The sequence below is a fragment of the Cydia amplana genome, chromosome 17, assembly GCF_948474715.1.
Source record: "Cydia amplana chromosome 17, ilCydAmpl1.1, whole genome shotgun sequence".
In the NCBI taxonomy this organism is placed as follows: Eukaryota; Metazoa; Arthropoda; class Insecta; order Lepidoptera; family Tortricidae; genus Cydia; species Cydia amplana.
The window spans coordinates 3,898,332-3,924,548 of NC_086085.1; the positions used below are offsets into that span (position 1 = coordinate 3,898,332).

The 26,217-nt window shown below is 34.6% G+C and overlaps 1 protein-coding gene across 1 annotated transcript in view; it reads left to right on the forward strand.

Moving 5' to 3' along the window:
- The first annotated feature begins 8,897 nt into the window (after positions 1 to 8,897).
- Positions 8,898 to 26,217, forward strand: part of LOC134655749 (homeobox protein prospero) — a 136,605-nt gene continuing 119,285 nt past the window's right edge. The window contains exons 1-2 of the mRNA XM_063511214.1: positions 8,898 to 9,405; positions 16,091 to 16,146. The gene's annotated coding sequence lies outside the window, so the exon portion shown is untranslated. The remainder of the gene's footprint in view (positions 9,406 to 16,090; positions 16,147 to 26,217) is intronic.

Below are 26,217 nucleotides of genomic sequence, written 5' to 3' on the forward strand. Positions count from 1 at the left end.
CAGGGGTACACAATCTCAACGCGAAAGGTACACGTATTGTCCAGGGGTGGTCAACCGCAGCCGCAAGGAGTCCGGATTTATAGCTGCGTGTTTAGCCAAATTGAAAGTTCACTATAAATTAGCCGTGGACAGTGTGGTCTCGTGATTTATTTAGCTATGGCTAAGTGGTCTGTGTTTATGCCGGTTATCTAAATCTAGGTTTAACTGGATATCCTGGGTTTTATAGGGATGGATTGGTAATAAATAAGTATGAATATACTTAGAAATAAAGGAAAAGTGGAAAAATTCACTGTCTGGGCTCGAACTCGCGACTCTGGATCACAAGCCCATCGCTCTGTCAACTGAGCTACCGAGACTTGCCTGATGACAGCGAATATTTCCACCATATCCTTCATATTTGCTTTAGGGAAGTGCGAGACAGTAAGTTTTTCACTTTTCCATTATTAGTAAAGTGATTAGTAAGCATTGTAGTATCGTTTACTTACACGTTTTCTGTTTAATACAAAATCAATTTAAGTATGAATTCTATGGCCGGAGGGCAAAGTTTGTGTCTACTTAGTTTTATTTCGTTACTTAAGTTTGTGTGTTTAATATTTTTTTGTAAATATTGTGTACAAAAAACGTTTATTTATAACTGTTAATTTTAATACTTAACTATACACTACATTTTAATATGTTTTTCATTAATGTTCGTACATACTATAAATCTCATCTCTTATAAGTACATAAAAATCGCTATAACTGGTACCTACTTTTTATTACCACTCGAGGAACTTAAATTAAAAGAACTTCATTAAAAAGTTCCTTAAATCCTTCGTTAAAACTGTATTCAATTTCATTCAAAGATTCTATCGAGAGCGTTCAACTAGCTTAACACAAAGAGGGTTATATCTTCAGTAGCTTCGCTGCTAATATCAATCTTATGTTCCAGACATCAAGGTTGACTTTACATTGATGTTCAAATGTAAATATATCGTGAAATATATGAACCACAAAACCTTTAAGTTCTCTATAAGTAACCCTTTTTCCTGAACACTTGTAATATTTTGCGGATTACTGACCCTTTCTTTGATATTTTTAATATTGAAAAAAAGTTTCACAATTCTCATACCTACCTACAATCCTTTATGAATTGCATAAGAAAAAAGAGTGCATTTAACTTTATGGCAAATATCACCATTCACGGAGCGAGCTCAAAGCGCGAGCGAAGTGTCTCCAATTTAGTTTAGGTTTTCTTCTACAGGTCGCATTTCAAATAGTTTTTTTTTATCGATTCAGTATCGAGGAAGCCGTGGGGTATCGCGAAGTCAACTCAACAACACTGTAGCCGTTTCGCGCGTTTAGGTGTTTCAGAAAATTAAATTTACGGCATTAAAATACACCTAATTGACTTTTTACATCAAACATGCCATTTGCGAACATAATTAAAATTAGCCTAGTTCCTGAAAGTGTAGTACACGAACTTTAAAGAAATATTACAGACAATACAGACACAAAAATATTTTGTATACAAGAGAAAAAATTATAAAAATGGACATCATAAAAATCGTTATTCCCCTGGACACTTAAAATGTGAACAGGGACCCATAAATTACCTGTTAACAACATCCGAATTATTGTCCCACTTTACATCTCCATAAGAAACGTTTTACGACGCCGTTTTAAATAAAAACAACGTATAAAAACTTCCATTCGTTTCCGACCGACGCAGGTCTCATAGAAAACTCATAAAAAGACTTTTTTCTACTCCAGCACTTAAATGTGTCAATTAAATGACTGACAGTGATATCTAAAGCAATGTCATTTGAATGCTTTGTCTATAGGCTCATAAGATGACTGCTAGCAGTCATCTTATGAGTATAATACAACTGCTTTATTTTTTTTAAAGATACAAGTTCCGATCATCTTGATTGAAAGAGGTATGTTTTCATTTACAATAATAACTCTTTTTTTTTTAAATAATAACTCAATTTTTTTTAAATAATAACTCTTTTTTTTTAATAATAACTCTTTTTTTTAATAATAACTCTTTTTTTTAATAATAACTCTTTCTTTTTAATAATAACTCTTTTTTTTTTTTTTTTTTTTTTGCTGCAGCTGTCATAGAAAAAGTAATGTATGCAACAGCTCATAATTGGTTCTTAAAATTCTCGGGTCTTTTTTTACAAAACTCGACTACGTCTCGTTTTGTAACTTCGACCCTTGAATTTTAAGAACCCTTATTATATCACTGTTGCATAAACTACTATAGGTTCATCCCTAACATTATAAGAGGAGGCGACTTACTTCCCAAAACTCCTATCTTCATTAATCGCACAATGAGAAAGCAACTTAAATAGGGAATCAATAAAGTTCAATTTTGAAAACAACGCAAAGGAAAGAAAATGTGGATGATAAAGTTTTCATTCGCAACATTCCGTATGCCCGAGACATCAAAAAGGACAATTATTTTGAAACAAAATGTGCGAGTCTTTGGATTTCGAACGGCAAAACATTGTCTCCAAACTCAATTATAGCCACGCTATATTAAACTTTCATACGACCTAATAGAGTTCAAATTCCAACCAGCGTCAAAAAAGTTACGTCCTCAATGAAAAACAAATGAAAAAGTTTATATTTATTGACAACATTCAAATCTTATACACGTGCAAGTGAAATTGAACGTTGTTATAAAGGTTTGGAGTTGAAAATTGTGTGTAGAAATCGGCTGGTCACAATAAAACATTCTAAATTCGAAGTTGAAACGCTGAAGGCGAAGGTGCGCCAATAAAAAAGGAGTTAGCTTCTTATGTGACGTCATAATGTGAGGTGTGAAAAGTTATGGCGGGCAGAGGTCGACCATAACAATATTGTTGTTTCGTGCTGATTGTGTTACAATGTAGACTCATTCTTTTTATACTATTTGGTGGCAAGAAGGTACCATCATTATGGTACCATCGAGCTATGATGGACATTTAAGAGGTGATGGCCATAGGAACTGTGTGATAAAACATCGCAACTTAATTTTGTTTGGGTTTGTAAGAATTTTCTCGATGAGTATTGAAAGAAAAGTCAGCGATTAAAACTTGTAAGTAGGTATGATTTTTTTGTCAAAAATACCTATTTTTACATTACTTTTTTTAAAGTAGCTCTTACCCTGGAAAAGAATAAAGAACTCAATCCAATTATCATAAACCTGTATCTCATTCTTCGTAAGTCGCTCGTAAACCGCCGTTAACCGAAAACGGCTCGTAAAACTGTTGTCGACCCCTGAGATTGCTTACGAGGTTGACGCAAGCCGCCATCTTATTATCTATAAAATAATTGTGAACGGGAAAATGGCAAGCTACTGGGCCCGATTCGGATTTTGAACTAGATATCTATGAAAAAAAATCGGCCAAGTGCGAGTCGGACCCGCGCACGGAGGGTTCCGCACCATCAACAAAAATATAGCAAAAAAAATCGAGTTTATTGTATGGGAGCTCCCCTTAAATATTTATTTTATTTTATTTTTAGTATTTGTTGTTATAGCGGCAACAGAGATACATCATTTGTGAAAATTTCAACTGTCTAGCTATCGCGGTTCATGAGATACAGCCTGGTGACAGACGGACGGACGGACAGCGAAATCTTAGTAATAGGGTCCCGTTTTTTACCCTTTGGGTACGGAACCCTAATAAAAATATTTATTTTCATTAAACATACAAAAATATTAACCTATAAAACTTAAAATCTAAATCTAAAAATAAGTAAAACTATTCCTTAAATAAATAATTAAATACTAAATATATCTATTAGACATCACCAAGATATGTCAGTGTCAAACAAGTGTCAAAAGTGACGTTTTTGTTTGAAGAAACGTCACTTTAGACACTTGTTTGACACTGACATATCCACTCCATATCGTTTCGATATCTAATATTTGACGTATCTTAAAGTTCGAATATGGCTGTTAGGTTCCGGAATTCCGGATTTAAATGGGTCGTTATAAAACTAACTTGTAGATAATATTGAAGGTGACTAGTAGAGCATGCCTTTACAACATTAAGTCCGCCTTTTGTACGATTGTATCTTTTTTTTGCAATATAGATTAAATAAATAAAATAAAATTCGTGATCTTAGTTGAAATAGGTAATCCAATTTTTTTTTCCCTACATTTTTCGTTATTAGAAAGTTTATCAACTCCTGTGGGAAATTGACGACCCCTGCCCGACTTCAAATGGACTTCAGATATTTTACCTATGCTTAAAGAACATGGTAATGGCATTTCTCAAAAGAATATTTTGATTTATTTTTATATTTTTAAGTAGTCACACTACTGTATTTAAATTATAAACTGAAATGGATATGTATCATCGATCCCCGCCTCAGCCACCGGTGAATTTGGTCACATTTTCTTTAGTGTATGATAATTTCAGTTTAAAATCTAAATTTTATTCTTAGATATAAAATTATAAGAAAAGTCATTAACAGGTTAATACAATCTTTTCGGCTTTCATTATGCTCGGTAATGAGATCATTACACAAAGTTATTTCTTATAATTAAATAAAATCACGGCTCAGGATATGTAAAGTGACAATAGAATAAGCAATGCTAACGCCATCTATCAAGAGGGTTGGTAAGACGACTAATTAGATTTTTTAAGGCTAGCCAAAATTTCTTATAAGAAACATACCTTCATAGGTATGTTCATCACATGATAATAAATGATTTTAGATGTTCTGTAATGTATAAACAGTTCAAATAATATAATTAAATTCGATGTCTATACTCTATAGGTAAAGACAGAGTAAGAAAAATATATGAAAATCGCCTCCGAACTCTTAAATAACAAAATAAAGCAGAAAATACGTTTTATCGTGACATCAAATGAAAACTGTTGCAACTTTTCAATAAAAATCTTAATATGTTTGCGTATTTCAGTGCAACTCGAGATGTTACGCGACGAAAGAAATAAAAGCAAACCGTAGACTTTTGAGACTACTAGCGCCATCTTTTGACGAACCTTGCAGTCAAGTAATAATGAGCTCGCAATAAGGCATTAAAACAACGTAATTTGATATAACAGTGGCACTAAAAAATAAGTAACCAAATAGACTTTGTACTTAAAAGTTATTATGCACATACAATGTCGATTACAACGATCAGAGCCAACGCGAAATTTTCAACACCTCGATCAAAATGTCTGCGAAAAAACCAATGGAAACGAAAAAGAAACCGAACGAAAATGGCCGATGAATGCCAAGCGAAGTGAACGTTGCACTTTCACGATTAATCGAAAGGAAAAAATAAAAGATGCGCCGAAATGAACCGACGCTGGTTCGCGCGGCCGCCGCGCGACAGTGGCGCCGCCGCCTAATCAAGATTAGTTCCGCTACCCGACGCCGCAAACACTGGCAGCACTGTCTTTATAATTAGATTAGATTTGGTTTTTTATTTGTATAATTTAATGATTTAAATTTTTATTTATTTAATTGAGTTAGACTAATCAACACATTAGATCACAATCAGTTTAAATGGTACAAGGTTATGTTTATTTTGTTTACACATGGGATTAGAGAAACACTTTTTCAAACATGACGTCTCAGCAACTTAGATCAGAACAGCCCGCGTCCAGATTTTTTGCTTACCGCTACTACGTCCCATTCAGAGCGCGAAAAAACTACGAACGTATCGAAAACCGTCGATCACATGAGCACAACAGGTGAGTTGCGGGCGCATCAACTAAAAAATAAAATATCGAAATGGGCAAAATAATAAAAATGGCAAATGTAGTAAATTAAAAAAAGTATAGCTGCGTCACTGTCCGGCTGGGGTGTTTTTTGTATTTTGGTCTCTCTCTGGGGTGCGCGCACGTGGTTGAGGCGGGCGGGCGGGTGCGACACTCCGCACATCCCGACACGGCCCGTGCCGACCGGCTGCGTTGCCCGTAACCTCCGGATGACCTGATTTTTTTTTCTTAAATGTAAATATTCGGCGGCATAGTCTATAAGTGGTATTAAGTTCCTGGACTTTTTTTTTTACTGTAGTCTAATTAGTGAATAGTGACTTTTTAAAGTGTAGTGACTGAGGACCGGGATCTGTAAATATTATTTTAAGTTAAATTTTATATTGGGACTCTGTGGTGATATAGTTACGACATCGACGAGGAACTTTTGAAAGATGATGGTTTGGATTTAGTGACAGCAGGTAAAAATTGTGGTCGTGGTTATAAAAAAACATTTTTGTTCACTTATTTTTTATTTTAGAATTTTATATATATCAAAAATGTTGAGTTCGTAGATATTTTAACTAATTAATATTCTACTGGGTACCTACCTACTTAGTAAATTATACATTTTTTAAATAATTTACTCTATATTGTTAACATTTAACGCCAGACATATAATATATTGTAACAAAAACATCAACCAGAAATTGTTTTAAATTAAACCACAATAGAAAACGTTAGACTTGTATGTAATTCAAAACATAAACGTATTTGTATTACACTGATTTAAACTTTCACGATTTTTACACATTATTAAATTGTACAACGGGACTTAAGAAGAAGACGGGGAAGTCCTGTTGTACAATTTAATAATATTTGTACTTATTAGTTAAATTACAGAAAAATGTGCCCCAGATTTATGTAATGGTAAAATATTTTAAATATTTCATTTGTTTTTTAATTGTAGATTCAAATTAATTGTTTACAAAAATGTTAGAAAACAATTAATCGATTAAGTCTCTTGAATATGTATTTAAAAACACTATAAATATTGACGATTGAAAAAAAAATACTAGTGACAATGAGTCCGCATCGTAGGTATCCACTTTTAAAAATCGAAGCCTCGTTAAAATCCGGGTGCGTTCACCCCGCGGTCGGCGTAAGAATCGTATTAAGTACTATTAATTTCGCTTCCATTTACCGAGTTAAAGTAAAAACGGAATATATCGTTTTTGTTTAACTATTCGCACGTAAATCATTTTATCAGGGACATGTTTAATTTTTCGTTTTTATTTTTTACAAGTTAATTATTTTAGTAGTTTTTCTTTACAAATTAAAAAAAGATCGATTGCGCCTGATAAAACAAAAAAAAATATCTTAGAAAAAATTACAAAAAAGGTGTAATGTATCTCTTATAAGATGTAATTTTGATGATTTTTGATTATTTTTATGCTTAGGTATACAATTATTGGACAGTTAATAACATAAAATGTGTCTTATAATATAAAATTCGCAAAAAAAAAACCGTTTAGTTCCTATGATAGATAGATAAACCATTTATTCGCTGTAAACATCTGATAACTCTAAGACAAAAAGTTTTATTCAAAATAGGTAATTAGGTACCTACCCAATCGATCATTTTGGTAATGGTAGCAGAATATCGATATGTATCGTACGTACTGGGTTAAATCGCCCCGAAAAAATAATAAGTTTAATTTAAAGTAAGTATAACCTTCTGTTTCAATTTTTCTAGAAAAATTGCATTTATCTTAATCATTCCTAATTTGACTTGTTTTACTGTGACCAAATAATTTTTATTTGATTAGTAAGTACCTATTACTAAAACAAAACAGTTGTGTAAGCGTAGTATTATTGAATAATGTAAAATAATGATTTAATCCAACAGTACATATTAAAATGAATATCTGGGAGACCGAACTTTGCTCGGAAAGCATATAAAAACTTAAAAATGCACGTTTTCCCAGAGATAAGACCTAGCTAGATAGATTTTTCGCCCTCGAAAACCCCCATATAGCAAATTTCATCGAAATAGTTAGAGCCGTTTCCGAGATCCCCGAAATATATATATAAATAAATATACAAGAATTGCTCGTTTAAAGGTATTAGATTAGATTATCCTTTTATTTCGATTTTCTAGAGCGATGAATGAAGTTCACAAAAAAACATTATTTCATGAGCAATCTGTAGTCTACTATTACCGAGTTGTGTTTCGCCCTAGAGTCGGACCAATTTAAATCTGCATGGAATTTGCAATGACAAAATGTGACAATCGCATAATTAAAGTCAAATTTCTATTAAAATGTCACGTTTATGATGACACCCCCTCACTTTGTTCTATTCAAATCGGTACAAAGTTGGCTTAGACGGACTCTATTAGACCTAGATTGTTAAACTTCAGTTCATCTCATTTAGTAAGTAAGTAAGTTATATTTATTAGCACAAGAAATTAACAAATTAGCATACAAATTAACAAAATATAATAACAGAAATTGGAGAACTTAGCACACGAATTAGTTTGCTAATAAATGTCCGAATCATTTATTTCTACATAACATAACTAAGGTGTATCTATTTTCTAAAACTATCTAGAAACTTAGTTAGCTATCCAATGTCTATGTACCTACTACGTACGTCCCTAAAGCTTTTCAAAAAGATCTGTTCGTAATAAAAACAGCCGAAAAGCAGTGACGTCACTCGCCCGCTCGTATGCACTCATTGATATTGTCGGTCGGTGATTACGAGATTTTTTTGCGAATGATTGAATTTTATTTACAATTAAGCCGACCTCGGCGTTGAAAGCGAGAGTGACGATTAAATGCCATTTAAAAATAAAACAGCCCGCGTTACTACTGGCATGTCAATGATTTAACTTTTACGCGTGTGTACGCGGTTTTTTTTTGTTGAGTTGATACAATATTTGTGGTTTGACGGTATTGAATGATTCTAAGTCCTATAGTTCTTTTGAATGCTCATGATATATGATTTACGATGTGATGTGATTCGAGAGTGTAGAGGTTGTGTAACACTCGTAAGGCGGCAACGTCTTCAAGAAAACGCCCAAACGCCCGAGACGGTGGGGCGGGCGGCTCGGGCCTAATTTGTCTTAGGCGGAAAAATCGCTCGGCGATTACAAGTGGCTCGTAACGAAGTCGGGTCGGGCGGGGTGGGGCGGTCGAAGTGGGAGGGGGGACGCGCGGGTGGCGGCGCGGCCGGCCGCGGGGACGTCTCAGTCGTCCGTCTAGTGTCGACGCGGCCGGCCGGGCCGCGCGGCGAAATATTCGTTCCTCGTGCTCTTGTGATTATAAAATTAAAAAAAAATAACAAAATTCAAAATAAAACTCTAACCGCGTCTAATCGAAAATATTTTTAGGCTAAACCCCTCGACCCTAAATTTTTTGACCTGTGGAAAAGAAAGTTTTTTGCAAAATTTTTAATATTTATGTCGGTTATATTTGTAAAGAGAATTAACGTTTGGCAGTTATCGAGAATATTTTTATTTGATATTTTATTTTCTTATCGGACCGAACTCGAGTGAACGATTGGTAGCGTAGTTTAGCATAAGCGTTGAATTAGTGTTAAGGACTAGTTTGTAATTAAGACTGCCACAAATATACTCGTCTATAGAGTAAGTTAGTTATTGGGACTCATGTGATACTTTGTGCGAACATTAAGTGTTGTACATCTTTGGACCAAGGTTGTCATCTAAAGATTGTTTCTTAAATTATAAAATTGTATTTAGAGTAGTTTTTTGAAGTGTTTTTCTTGTTATTTTGTATTTTTTTTGTTCGCTAGTTTATTACCTAAAGTGTAAATAAGTAATTCTTCTGTTTCTGTGATCGCTTAAGTTCGCATTTTACAGAATCCGACGGGTTACTTACTTTACTACGATTTTTCTTAAGTTTGTTTTAGATTTCTTGATAATTTGTTTTTGTCTGATAGTTATTAAGATAAATTGTAATCAGTGTGATTACGTGTACGCTATATTTATTGTATCTTTATGTTGTTTTTAAATGTGTTTTAAATAAATTATTTTTTATTTTGTTTTATTTTTATTTTATGTAGCCCGTAGGAGTGATTTTAGTAGCAACTTAGAAATGCCTTATTTTTTGTTTTCAATTCTAAATAATAACAGAAATGCACACTAAACAAAACGTGACTGAACAATATGAATTAAATCGTCATAAGTACCTACCAATACCTACTACCAATATGAATACGATGAACCTAAAAAAAAGTTTATTTTTTTATCATATTATTTCTGTAAACTGTTTTTAAACATTTCAAGTGAATTTATGAAAGAAAAATACCCTGAGAACCTGTTTTGGACCCTAACTGGAATTAATCTCCACGAGAACTGGTTATAGCGCACCCCAAGCCCGTCGGGACGGATGAATTCATTTTCAGAAAGCGCTCCGCGGCGATCTGGCTGGAATTTTAAAGATGGCTTCTTTTCGTTTTAGTTCTTCACTTTACATTAAAAATAATGATAATTCTGTTTTACAAACAGTTATAGTGAAACGGGTATGTTTTTCATGAAAACTTAATATCCGTTTTGAAATACGTTTGAGCTGAGCAAAATCCGCAGACGCTAAGTATAAAAACGTTTGCCGCTATGATTTCTTGGGATATTTAGTTCATTCTTCTGGATAAAAAAATATTTTAGTAATTTAAATGAAATCTACTTATATTCACAACGTTGCTTGTAGTGGAGCTAAAAAGGTTAGAAAAATAGATTAAATATTTAATATATTGTAATTTGCATTAAGTTATGATACACGTATTCTGAACAAAAAATTAGTAAGACGTGTCTAGACTTACAAATATCTAAAATCTGATTTTCTCATTCCTGTTTAGTGGTTATGTCTGTATTTTTTAAACGTATGTAGTTAGTAGAATTTGAGTGCTAGTAGAAGTTGACATTTTTGTTTGCAATCTGTATACATATAAGTATAGGTGCAAGAGGAATCACTTGCTATCAATTTACTGTAAGTCAAAGGATTTTTAAAACGTCCGACTACAAAATTAAAACAGGCACCGTGCAGACTTCGGTTCGGCAGGTATCGAATTTAATTTCGGTCTTTAAATTCACTAATACTTTTAAATATGGCTTGTCTCCTAACGAGTCAATTTAACGCTTTATGAAACGTCCATCCTTAGGTTAGAACTATTTAAATTCCAAATTTAATCAAAATCTATTCAGAAGTTAGTCGTGATAGACAGACACACTTAATTTTTATTGAATTACCTAATAATATAACGTTCATATCAGTTTTATTGAATAAATATACAGAACGTGCGCGTTGGAGACCCCGGACTGTTTCCGCGAGTATCATCAATGTTGTAGAACTTGTAGATGACATTAAACATTTGATATTTTTACATTTTAGTTATTTTCGTATGTAAACTGGCTACCCCAATGCTATGTATAACTTCAAAAAGTACGATTGGACTTGACTGACCACAGTTATAGTCACAAAAATAGATTTAATGTGTAATATGTGTATAGCATTTTGAGCCCTTATAAAAGGTTACCTTTGTATCAAGCAGAAAAACGAAATTAATTAAAAGCTGAAAAAATGTACTGTCCTGGGTGGAACTTGAACCAACTACTCTTTGACTTACCCAGTGTTTTTTTTTTCTAAACTTAGAAAAGGTTTTAACATTTCAAAACTAGATGGCGCTATTAAATAAGATTATATCTAAAATGCTGTTATTATGCTTTAATCACGCCCTTTAAATATACTTAAATATAATGTTATATGCACAACAGTGGCCAGAAAAGTCAAATTTTATGTTGAGAAGTGATAAAAGCAGTAGGTGACAGATTTGTACACCTACGTATAAAGCTAAAAAAAAAATGCTACCCGAGGACCGCGATGGTGTATGGAGATATTGGAGATAGTTCGTCTGAACATTTACTAGTCTGTGCCTCTACGAAGCATTTTTGCTACATACCGGGAAACCCACGCTATCCGCTACGACGTAGCGCTATGGCCGAATACTAATGAATAAACGGGGAGCTTCTGTGCTGCCCCCAACAGTTTTAGCGAACTCTATTATCAAAATATTCTTACTCAAAGCTCAAGATACTCAGACGTTACGATTGTTCCTCAATTTGATTTTTTTATGCGTCAATAAAATAAACATAGTCTGTTGGTTTTTATTAATTTATTAAAATAATTAGAACTTACATTTTCTACAGAATCCTGGGGTCACACTTTTATGAAATAAATATGTTGACATCGAAACCATACATGTACCTAAGCCATTGGGATAACTTTGAAAACGGGGTAATTTAGAAAATCGCAAATATCTACTAAACCAGAAACACTTAAAGTGTTATTCTATAGAACTTGATAACTATGTAAACAAACCGCCATATTGAAACTGTCAAAAAATACGAATTTACTAATGACTTTTGTTTACATAGTTAGATTAGTTGGCAAGTTCCATAGAATGACACTTTAGCAATAGTAACCAAGATTTGGCACCTTGGTAAACATGGCAGTAGTGTAAGTAAGTGTTGCCAAAGTACCATAATGCACCTTACGGGGTCGAATGAACCCCGTATCGTAATCGTCAATTCTTACAAAAAGATTCCTTAATGTGGCTGTTAATTGGGGCTGTTAAGTTTACGTTCAAATATTATTGTTTTATGTAATTTTCTACTCAAATGGGGCATTCTCTATGAAAAGGGACCTTATTGTCGATGGCGCTTACGCCGCACAGCGTCGTGCGGCGTTGTAGTAAGTACCTATTTATACATATATCGGAGCATCGTTAATAATGGCGTACGCGCCATCGACAATAAGGTCCCTTTTCATAGATAACGTCACAATTATGCTCTAAAGTCACCCTTAATTCGCCTTGGTATACGAAATTATTTTTTTCCTTTACCTGCCTGCCTTTCCTTTTTATTCGTAGAAATATCTTATCTCTCGTATATTTATTTATTTATTTAAACTTTATTGCACAAAATACAAAAAAAATACTAATGGCGGACTTAATGCCTAATGGCATTCTCTACCCATAAATCCCATATTAATAATTCAAACCCTACGTAACTACATTATCTATCTACATTACATGCGCAAAAATATGCTATTGTACCTCTCCTTGTATCTAGAAAGCGTTTTTATTAAACTAAAATACGGATCCTAATAATAATATAATTAAAAGCGCCACCTATAGCTGAATAGCAGAACTTGTACGGCAGCGTTAAGTATACCATCATAGTTAACGTTCACGCACACCGCGTTTCCGTGGTTCGCGCAAGTTCCCACAGATGGCGCTAATAGCAAAGCCGCACGCGCACCGTTGACGTTTTAGGTTCATACTGTAGATGTCGCTATTAGTCAACGTCTTGCTATAAAACAAATTCAGACGAATCCTTCATAGTAGTCATCAGTTTACTGAAGATTTGATTTTTACCCAATTGTCTTGATTTATAATAGGTACAGGTACATACACATATAATCAATATTTAGGTAGGTGTCGTATTTTTTTAATAAATGATAGGGCAGCCTTACTGTTGCACAAAGTTCAGTCTGATTAACATTTCTAAGTAAATAAAAAATATTGCATGTGCAATCCTTTATTTAAATAGAAAAAAATGAAAGTCATACATTTTGTGAACAAATGTTTATGCCATCTATATCTAAAAGAATGAACTTAAACAGCACAAAAAGTAATAGTAAGCATATTCATTCATAGATGGCGTTACCAGTTCTCTCGCATGTCGGTGTACATTTGGCATACAGAGCAAAGAGTAAAGTGTACAGAGGAACTGTACAGGGAAAACTGTACAGTTCTGATGAAGACACAAGTTTTCTGTCCTGTGGACAATAGTTAACAGCTTGTGGGCATGTAGATAATGATTTTATCTTGATCATCCAAATTAAAGAGTACCTTTTTATATGGATAAGGATTAAATAAGAAAATTAACCTTATAGCCTTAACTTTCGGGTATGTCTACAGGAAAAAACGTAAACACGGCCTGATTCAAACTTTATGATACGTCAAAAATTTGCTAACGAAACGATATGGATCGGCGGATGTCAATGTCAGTATCAAAAGTGACGTTTTTGAAGAAACATCACTTTTGAAACTGACATATCCGATCCATGTCGTATTTTTAGAATTTTTTTGTAAGTTTGAATCATGCCCACAGTTTTGTGTTTGACCCTACTGCGACTGATCGCAGTAGAAGTTACCTAATGTCAGTAGGCGTCTTAGATGTTTAGGGGGCGGAGCCTAACTCTTAAGAAAGGGGGCGTGGTGCCAAGACGTTATTGGGCGCTCGCAACTTCACTTTAACGAATAAAAATAAAAGCGTTTCTTTGCTTTTTATGAGATCTATTTACAAAACTTGGTGTACATTATCAGCATAATAAGTGTAACCAAAAAAGGGGGCCGCTTCTTCCAGCTAGAGTTTGAATTTTTCCCATACAAACGTGAACCACCCTAAAGTACGTAAGAAGGACGGCCTGTATGCATTAGTAAGACATTTTTACCTTGCTGCTCCAAATGGATTTTTTTACAAAAAATATATTTTGTGCAATGCTATCTCACAAGTATTAAAAAAAAAAGTTAAAAAAATTAAAAATATTTTTTAAGCCTTTATAAACAAGTTACAACCTTGATTTTTTTTGTAAATAAGTATACTAATATTACATGCAATTAACATCCAAATTTCAAAACAATCGAACCACTAGTTTATCTACAAAAATATAAAAACGATTTAAAAAAAATTTTTTTTAGCCAAACCAAGGGGATTCTAGCCTTGAAATTTGGTAAAACGATATCTTATAATAAGACAAATAAACGTACCTAAGAAAGGTACCTATACACTTCAGCCAGGGGCAGTTTCACTATTAGGATTGCGGCTAGACCCTTATTGACTAGGAGAGAGAATATTTGACGATGAGCTGGGCATTACACAACAGTAAATTGACAGTGAATCAATCAATACATATTACATATTATAAAATAAAGTCCCCTGCCGCGTCTGTCTGTCTGTATGTTCGCGATAAACTCAAAAACTACTGAACGGATTTTCATGTGGTTTTCACCTATCAATAGAGCGATTCTTGTGGAAGGTTTAGGTGTATAATTTGTAAAGGTTTTGTTTAAATTGGTTGAACTACCCGTGCGAAGCCGGGGTGGGTCGTTATATTATAAACGTGTAAGTTAATTGATTCAGCATGCTTTGGTTTCTTATTTGCCCACCTGGTGTGCAGATATTTATGAATTCGTCGATAAAATGGACATTGTCAAATACTTCCAAGACCCATGGACCCATAGAGTACTTAATTCAATGTAATTTAAGCCATTTTCAATTGGAACAGAGTTTCATATCTTTTGCTTCGTTTATTTCATAACAAAAGAAATTCAGTCATATTATTATCTACTAGCGACCCGCCTGGCTTCGCACGGGTTAACAAATTATACACAAGCCTTCCTCTTGAATTACTCTATCTATTAAAAAAAACCGCATCTAAATCCGTTGTGTAGTTTTAAAAATCTAAGCATACATAGACAGTAAGCGGGAAGCGGCTTTGTTTTATACTATGTAGTGAAGTACACTATTGATTTCAACTTCAACTAAGTAGGTATAGATACTTATGCATTTGTCGGAACCTCCTTTCTTTTTATCCTCAGCCCAATAACTACTTGAAACGTGGTAACAGCATATACCCCGCCCGCGTCTCGCGCCACCCACGCGGCACACCCACTTTCTTACAAGACGTCTCCGCCCCTCGACCGATCTTACTCGAATATTTTAAACGTAACTTTCAGCCGTATTCGAACAATAAGATACGTCAAATATTAGATATTGAAACGATATGGATCGGATATGTCAGTGTCAAAGTGACGCTTTTGTTTGAAGAAACGTCACTTTTGACACTTCATGGACGACCAATAGTCATGATATTGTTTATATGTAGAACAATTAGGCTGTAGTCGGTAACAGATACTTTGGACAACGAACTACAGAGATTTATCTAACCTCCTAAGACCCAGCGTACAAATTTTTGTACATACCTATTCATAAAAATATTTTGAACTTTCATTGAGTAACTAAGGGTTCCAAATTTAAAAACAAAACAAATACTCAGGGTCTCAGGAGGCTATAGAAATATAGATAATCTATATTAGGTGTTAATGGCAAGCGTCCATAGGCTACGGTGACGTAGTATAAAAAATGTTTGCATAGTTCACAAGTCTGTTTTTACTAAATAAATATTTTGTTACTCATATGCAAACATATATATGTATATATCGACTGTTCATAATACCTAAAGACAATAAACCTTACACCCTTATACACACATGACATTAGACCTTAGCATTATTTTGACAGTTTTGTTTTTTGACAGATAACCGTCGATCGGCATCCACAGGGCGACTCCACACCACGTAAATTAAAAAAAAGGTAAGCAGATAATTTAATATCTTGTTCGGTAAAACCGATGCTATTAATAATATAATTATTAATTAATATTAGATCTATTTCCCTTAGATGTTAGACGTATTTACCTTGACTTTTCATATTTCCCACTAATGTCTATAGGATTGAGATAACTAATTACAATTATAGCTTATTAAAATATGTCTAAACTCACTCTGCACCGACTTTGACGTGACAAACTTTTGAAGTACCATTAAGCCATTATGTCGTTATTTTGACGTTTATGGTGAATGGTGACTTTCCCACTATCACTGCAGTCTGTAATCAGTAATCAGTGTGTTTATTGCTTAATAGGTACGAGTTATTAGCAAGGTCCAAATGTAGTTTATATTATTATTCTTTTTTTTTTAATTTTGACTCAGGCAACAAGGCCCGTATTACAATACCTTATACCTACTAGCTAGACTAACATACATAGGTAAAAATTAAAACAAAACACATGTTAGGCGACAGAACGGGCGCGTGGCTCCGCTCCGTTGAATCATTTGTTATTGATTCGAATCTATCTTCTTATAGGTAACCAAGAACATATAGGTACACATTACGTATTTAAGTATATAATTTGATGCATAATTATTTAAAAAAACCGGTCTTTCTTTTTTCCTTGCGCCTTTTCTTACGCCTGTATCTTCTCGGGGCTGTAGTATATAGGTTAGATCTGGTGGTAGTTTTTTATATAAAGTATTCATAAGTGTAATATGCCCAACTGTATTTATTATACCTACATACCTATAATATGTCCCTTGTAAACACTTTCACTATCACTTTCAGAGGTATAATATTGGATCTCTTTATTCTTTATTCTTTCATAATTGCATACATGTAGTGTACACAAGATATTAAATATTACATTTCGTTCTTACATGCTACCCGATTCGGGTGTTGCAATATCTACACTAATTACTTATTCTAACATTATATACCTACATACAATTTACATATTTACAAATTAAACTAAATTTAACTTTAACTGTCCGCTACAAATTCCTCGACAGAATAAAAACATTTTTCCACCAGGTACTTTTTAAGTTTCTTAATAAATATTATTATATTTTCCTCCGACTTTATATGGGCAGGGATTCTATTATAAAATAAAGCGTTTCCAGATCGTTTTCTCCTTCAGAGTGGATCTTTTCTTTTCTGTTTCCCCCAATTTGCGCACGCGCCATCTGCCGGCGCCACCTGGACACACAGAACGAGCATACACAGTATATTGACTTGGATCTGACCCCTTATCTAGCTTGACTTGCATTGTCGCGCGCGACTCCATACTTAAAATCACGCTTTACGTATATAAATTGACAATCACCATATAAATTCCTGAAAATCTACCAAAGTGAAATTGTATATTGTGAGATAAATAAATCATATCATATCATATGGAGTCGCGGACGACAACGCAAGTCATGATATGGGATCCGGAACCCGAGTCTTAGTTTAAATCTCATAAGATAATTTATTTGTTGTAAAAACTGGGTAGGCACAATAAGAACGCGTGTCAAAATATAGAACAAAAAGTAAAACAGTTTGCTCATTTCGGGCGTGCAACGTACAATATTATAATAAATTAAAGCTAAAATTACCGTAAAAGTAAAAAGGAGGGTATCTACAGTTTTTCAAAAGGTCGGTAACGAACGTGCATAAAACTTCTAAAGGTGTCCATAGGCTACATGGTTTTTAAGAAACGAATTGGAAAATCCAGGTTCCATTTAACACTTCTGTATAGTAAAAAAAAATTCCCAACGTATAACTATTTATACTAAATATTAGACCTTTATGATATGATTTATAATAAAAGGCTTATTATTAACCGGGCAACTAAAATATTAAACAGGAACTTTCATTAGGCATATAATAATATAATTTGGCTGTGCATTAATAGTTTAGCGCCAAAAAAATATTTTAGCATCAAATATAAGCATCATATTATTAAAAAAACTGGCAGCAAAATCAAGCCACCTAAAAAAATCCTAGGGAACTTAAAGTGATAAGTTGGCAACTAATATTGTAAAGCGATCATAAAATTTAGTTGTCATCTAGTTGTTCACACCTAAGTAATCAACTAATCATAACTGAGCATATCGTTTCAGCTAGGTAGTATTTTAACACGAAAGCAGTTAAATTTAATGAATATTGGTCACTTTTTACACAAAACACCTCAAATTAATTTACCAATACGCAATGGTCAGTATACTTATAGTCGACATTTCTAATCATGAAACGCCTAATAGCCATTAGATCTTTAAATTTTTAATTACTAATTTCAATAGTTACCACTGTGTTCTGCTAGAGTCAACAGATAAGTGCGACGACGAGCGAAGCGAGGAGGAGCGTGTTAGGTTGACCGTATAATGACCAAACAAAATATTTTAAAAGAACTTCATTTTTTAATTAATAGATAGCTGTTTTCTTTTTAAAATGTGCTTCATAAATGGTCTCCAATATATTAATTCAGTTGCCAAATAAATACTTGGTACCTGCCTAAAAATAATCAAAAGCTGTATCGGCATTAAAATACAACTCATATTGATATATTTTAAGGCTCCGTTTATGTTGACAACTATTAATTTTAGTAGCCATTTCTATTTTTTTAAACTACCCAAATGCGATTAATCAGTTGACCGGTTAAATACGTGCCATAAAAAAATACCTGTTCAAAATTTCAAAGCGGATAATGTTCCAAGAAGAACAAGTACAGAGACCCAATTTAAAATGTAACAAGTCAGAATACTAGATACACTACTTGTACTGTGTCCCCTCTCGTGCAAGACGCATTGTTACCCACAATACATTATTATTATTGTAATTACGACCTTTCACAACCCCTGCCAATGACATCTTGCAAGTCCATTTTGACGCCAAACTGGGTTTGATAATTCGTACGCGTGTGTAGGTACTACTTACGATTTAAAATTTACCTTTAACTTATTTTATACTAGTTATTTATTTACAAAAAATATGGTCGAATTGAGATAAAATATGGTATGCACATAGTGGGTAATGTAGGTAGAGAACTTATATTTAGGTAGGTATTAGTTATCCAGGATATTTTACTACGGAAATTGTTTTTCAAACAGAAGTCATGACGGGTGGAATGATTGTTTAGAAATATACTTACTATTAAAGAATTTCGCCGTTATGAAATCGCGAGCAGGCAGAAATATTTAAATATACCGTAAAACGGGGTGAGTAGGTTTCGCGCGGAGAGGTGGGTTATGAATGGGGAGAGCAGGTTTGAGAGGGGGGTGAGAAGGGATTTTAAGGCTACTGCTACAAAAATAATGTATTCCAATTTAAAATGGAGCTATAATAATATACACATAATAAAAAACGTCGATCCAACAATTTTCCAAAATCACCTTTGTATGAAAACCCCTCTCACCCCAAATACGAGGCACTACGGGGTGAGGTGGGTTTTCCTCTTTATCGTCAAAGTTATGAAATGGAATTACCCAAAATAAAATAAAAACTAAAATACAAACGTCCGGAACACTTATTATATATTATCATGCCGCGATCAGAAAGGGATTAGAAATAACAGATTTCCATACACTTACGTCAAAATCAATATGGATTGACAGCTATCTCAATCCCTTTCTAATCGCGATTCAGTAATACACCATTCAGTTTTCATATGTAAAAAAAAAATTTTAGCGAGGTTTGAATTTCAGTTTTGACCCTACTCACCCCATTTTACGGTACTCAATTTATTTATAAAGTAAAATAAAATTCCTAACCACTCAAGAACAATAAAAATTGCCACTTTTCTATGGAAATTTGATTAAGGTTGGCTTGTTTTAAGTACTTCCTTTTGATTTACCTTATCTAATTGATCATACCCTACTTACTATAAAACTAGAATCCCGACCGGATCTTCACCGTTGTATGTTTGTATGTATGTGTGTAAGTCCGAACCGTGACGCCCGCCATTGGCTCACTTCCGCTTCCTGAAGCCACGGCAATTACCACGTTAAGGTTGGTACACCTGAATGTATGGAAATGTGGGAGGGGTCAGCGACTGGTCGTTAGTTTTTATTTATTTATGGAAAACACATAGTAGTTAGGGAATCATTCATTGTCTTGTTGATACTTATATTAATTATTATTGGCTGGAAGAAATCCCTTAAAGGGATAAGTTCGCCTTATATTTGTGTTTTGTAGAATAAAGAGTTTATACATACATACCTACATTTAATAAGTTGCCCGAGACATATTAGGTACATACACCGAAATATACACCATACCATACCATACACCATACCATAGGTTCTGTTTTCTGTATTTGAGCTCACTGTGGGACTATACTAGAAAATGACACGTCGGACGCCCCGGCCCGGCCCGGTCTAGCGTGAGTCATCCTTTACAGTTACAGTGTCGGCTGATTTGTATGTCAAGAAAACATGTTTTTAAATTTTTGGGTTATCTATAGGTATATATTATCTATTAAAAAAATAGGCAATTCACTAACACACCCAAACAAACACATTAAGCTCTTAAACAATACAAGATGCACAAAAGAAGCGCGCAAACAAAGCGCCAAGTTGTCGCAAATTGCTCGCGAGGCGACGCAAATTGAATGCGGAGGTGCGAACGGGCGGAGGGGCGCGCGGTCGGGGGGAAACGCGGCGGGCTAAAAACGCTAGAAGACAAGGATTTTAATTTAATGTTACTGTGAAATATTGTAGAGGACACAATAATGCTTTATTGACATAAATATGCTTTATTATACTACAACAGGTAGTATCTTAAAAAGCGACCTGTTTCAGGCAACGTTAGGGTAGCAAAAATAACTTATAGATGCTGAAAAGGTTAGCGCCTATAGTACATTATAGAATTTATTTCACTGATACATATTACATAATAATAAATAAAATGACAAAATGGAACTGTAATATCGTTTTCATTATAATGTTGTTTTTGTAACGTAGTCAGGTAAAATAGTAGCAATAGAGGTTTCTAACATTTCAAAGCCCATCTCGGCTATGTGGACGCTTGGCAAAATATTACGCTTACTCCCGAAATCTGACTTCTACCCCATTTTTCAAGATTCTTCTATTTGTTTTTATTTTGTGTCATTTAATATACGCCACAAGAATACACGACGAATTCGAATATTTAAATAAAAAAGTCGAGACCACGAGAATGTCCGAGCGTTCCCGTCCAAATCGGCCACACGTGTATCCCCACCACGAGTGTGCTTACACGCCAACTTGCCTGACACTTCCGCGCCGTCACCCGCGAATAAACGCTCATAGTTGCCAACTTTTCGCATTACCCTCAAATGCCTGCGGCAAAAACCTAATTAACAAAGCGTCTTGGTTCGCAGGAATCTTAAAGTTTTAAGGCAATTTGTGCTCGAATTTTCACATGTGTGAAGACAGGGGGCGCCGATACGTAAACTACGCAAAATATTTGGTAAAGTTACTTTCAGAAACCGCGATCCAATCGATGCAAACTTAACACTTACCACAAAAGTTAACCTAGCTGACAACCAACTCATTAAAAAAATACATGTTACATGCATCTTTAAAAGTGCAATTTAAGATATGAAGATGAAATTCTAAAGAACCAAAGTAATGATATCAACTTGAACCACTATTTTTCAAGAACTTGGCGCAGCGTTATAAAAACTGTATTACAACCGAATTCTCTTTTTAAAAACCCAACGTCTATTCGTACGTTCCAAAGCATAGAAATATCTAGTTCACATTGAAATACATAAAGCGCGTTCCGTTCCACGTAATGATCGCTAAGATTCCCGCTCCATCGCGCTCAGTTCTTAATTCGAACGCTCTTTAATGAGATCCACCTTCGTGTCTACGTACAATGGATTATGATGCGTGAGGTTTCTTTTTTTTTATTCCTTTTTCGACGTTGACTCTATTCATGCAGCGTTTTAAAAGATGGAGTTTAAGTAATGATTCTCGGCTGAAAGGTTTAATTTTGTTAGTGGTTAGGTACGACTCGTTTAACCTAACTCTTAATTATGAACTTTTTTAATGCGACGTGGCGAAATAAGAAATGCGAGGTGTTCTTATACGGTAGTTGTTGGAGCTGCTAAAATTATCAAAATGAGACGAGAGATATAGTATTTTGCACCCTAACTACAAAGTCACCATTGAAAATGGAAGTCGATTGTAAAAAAAAATACATTGCATTATTCGTAAGATTTTATTTATCACAGACTTTTTGTGGTTCGATTTTTCCATTAAACAATTGTTGTTTTTTTAAGATTTAAGTACCTTAGTACTAAATTTCGTTTTACATACTCATACTCATTTATTCATAATGCCAATTTACATGTCAAAATAAAATACATTTTATGGTCCGTTATTATATAAATTGATCAATTATCCATAGGGGTACCACCTGAATTAAAAAAACCTATCTGCAGACTTCAGTATCCGAAGCTCTCCGCTTACCTACTTTTAAAAGGCCTTAAAGACGTTTCAGCTCCCATCGCTTAGATGTTTCAAATCTGATTGTTCCCTTAATGTAGAGATTCTTAAGAATTCCTCACTTCAACAATACATCCTTCCGTATCTAAGTGTGCTGTTCTATTACTTCCAAAAGGTCTTAAGAGCGTTCGTCCGTCATACGTTTATACGACATTCTGGACGTGAACGAGCCGTTAATGGAGAGGTCTCTAGTCTTTGACGCGGGCCTTTCACGTTCCTTTACACGCGATGACGAGATAAAGCACTCTGTCTTGGTTCCCATTGCTTTAAAAGTCTAACGCTTATAGTTGAACCCGTGTAAAGATCAGGCGGCCTAGCCAAGGTGACAATCACTATCGCTACGACAACGAAACGCTTTGTGTTTCTCTATCACTCTTCCATATTAGTGCGACAGTGAAATTAGCGTTTCAATCGCTACGGAGCGATTGGCATGTTGGCTACGCGGCCTGTTTACACCGGATGCGTGTATGCACATGTGCGCGTTGTAATATACTGATGCTTATGAGAGACGGCACACCGCTTGCGTGACGTGTGCACGTACGGCTCTAACGTTTTACCGCACGCGCACGTGCGCATCTACGCACACGCAGACGGTGTGCTCTGGTCTTAAGTCTACGGAGATATACTTATGCGTTCCGGAGTGAGAAATACACCACACTAGTGTTTAGTCGCTCACTCGTGAGGCACCTCATTTGTACCACTCATTTTGTTAATTTGTCGCAGTACTTCGTACCGCAAAAATGTCTTACTTCACTCCTCTATTAATTTTACTCATTTACTCGCGCGCATCACAAACACCTCTTGCCATACAAATCATTCACACACTTGAAATTTCAAAAAACTCTTATCCGTTCAAATTCATTCGCGAGTCTCGCGACCCTCAAAACTTATACACTCCTCACAACAGTCACAACTCGCAAGAGAGTCACTGGATCGCGCGAGGCGCTAGGTGCTCGCCTGCTTAAATATTACTATTTATTTATTTATAAAGGAAGTGATGAGTGATGAATACATAAATATGTATATATACATTAAAAAATTGGCGCTGTTGGAATTAATGGAATAGTTGACGCTGAAAATATGCCAGTACCTCACCTCATTTGAAGTAAGACATTGTAACACCTCATTTTAGAAAATGAGGTACTCATACAAACTCATTTTAAATTGATGTCCTACCCATCACTACACCACACTTTTTCATATTTACGACTCACGTCAGACCGGGCCGTGTCAGGGCCGGAGCTTCCGGCGCTTCGTTTTCTATGGAATGCACCACGTGACCGACCGACCGTCACAGAAAATGACATGTCGGACGACTCGGCCGGGGCACGACCCGGTCTAACGTGAGTCCTTTATACTGGTTGTACTGAGGGAGCGACTCTGTGAGTGGTTGGAATAAGAACACTTAGGCCCACTTGCACCATTCTACCAATCCGGGGTTAATCGGTTAAACCGGAAGTTACCATGGTTACCAGTATAATTTGACACTAGGTTAACGGTTTCACTGCTTAACCCCGGGTTAGTGAGATGGTGCAAGTGAGCCTTAGAAGATGCGCTCAGCTCGTCCCGGTTTTGAAGATTAATTTAGTTTTAGAAATAATTTTATAATGAGCTTTTTATGGTAGCTGTAGTACTTTTCATATGAAAATGCGGTTTTTGTTGGTGCTGGTTTTTCTTATAAGATAAAATGTACTAGGTACAAGTAGGTTATCTTTTTTGATTGCTTGATAATGTTTAAAGTCAGGCTTTATTAGAAATTAATTAAACTACATTATTGAATCTACAGGCAAAAGCACGCTACATAAATACAATAATATACAATAATATTATTGCCTGCACGCAATTTTATATGTATAATACCTATTGCTATTATAGCTAATATTGTGCTATAACTAGTTAATCCAATGAAATTGTAGAATTTTGTAACGTGGCTCTTCTGCGTCAAATCCGGTAGTTCTGATTTTTTGCAGACTTATTTATGATGTTGGCCCAATTAATAATCCAAGTTTGTGACCTCGATCGCCGAACGCAACTTTGTCAAAAATCGAATCGCGGTTTTATCGATTTTTGACAAAGTTGCGTTCGGCGCTCGAGGTCACAAACCTACCGAAAAAATCAAAACTACCGGTTTTGGCGCAAACGCAAAATGTATAAAATTACTGTATTAAGTAGCGCTGTAACAAAACCAAAACACGACAAAGTTGTACCTTTTTCCGAAAAACGATGGTGTTTTAATGTCATTTCGATCAGTAAAAGCTTTTCACAATTTGTCTGCTTACAGTTTTTGACGTTTACTCTCAGATTTTTTATTTTATTCCAGTAAAGTCAAATCGGGATTAAATAAAGATTCAATTGGCAGTTGAAACGTATTAATATTTTAAAAAATATCAGCAAAGTACTTAATAATACCATCTCGTTTAAATATTACTTTTTATATTAAACATTCAATAAACGTTTAATCTTATTCAAGAATAACGAGTGCGATTATGCACGCATGAATATCACCCTAATCACCCACTTCAGATAATAAATGGCTATTATTATTTATTATAAAAGTCTTATTAGAATCACACAGGGGCGCGTACCTTGTTAATTGTTTAATAGTTCGTGTAACAGTCTTATTATTAATAAAATAGTGTTGTTAGGCGGAAAATCACTGAATCAGTGTTCATTTGCAGAATGATCCGACACTCAAACACGATTTAGAATTACCCGAACACACCACAAAGACATATGATTAATGTACATTTTTATTTTCTTATAAATAAATATTTTTATACAGATATGAAAACAGATTTAAAGTTTTTGGACAGTCCTAGTTCCTAAAATAATCAAATCAAGTTAAAAATAAACAAAAACAAATGATTTATTTGTAAACATAGGTAACAGTGTTGGTGTTGGTGTTCAAACTTCTGAAATAAGTAAATAGAAATGGGTACCTACGTTTTCATTTTTTTTAGTAAGTAGTATCAAAACTATTTCGTAGGTATTCATGGGAACTTTTGATAATTCTCTTTGGCACATTGCCTACCTAGCTAGTAAGCTATCTAATTTGCGGCTACGATATTTGGCATTATACATTCTTATTTTGTCTCTGGTTCCACGGAACACACCAGTTGCAAGTATATTATTATTCCTCGCGGCATATCGCACCTCGCCGGCAGAAGCGCGCCAGGTGTGAGCTCCCCCTAATGCAGCATAATACAGTAGGGCATTTCTTTTCTTACTTTACAAGTTTACATGTTTGCTTGTAAAGCGAGTTTTAATTAGGAATGTAGGAATAGGATTGTATCAGTTTAATGAATGAAGAATCTAAATATGTATATAGTTTCAGTTTAGTTATATATACTTAGGCCCACTTGCACCATTCCTCTAACCCGGGGTTAACCGGTTAAACCTGGAGTTACCATGGTTACCAGTACAATTTGACACTAGGTTAACGGCCTTAGATACCTGGTCTACATACAGACAATGCACAGCATGCACCTTAAAAAGTAGAATTCTTAAAATAAAAAAAAATAAAAATCTTCTAATTTTATAGAACTCTTCCAAGAAATATTTTTTGTGAATTCTGTAT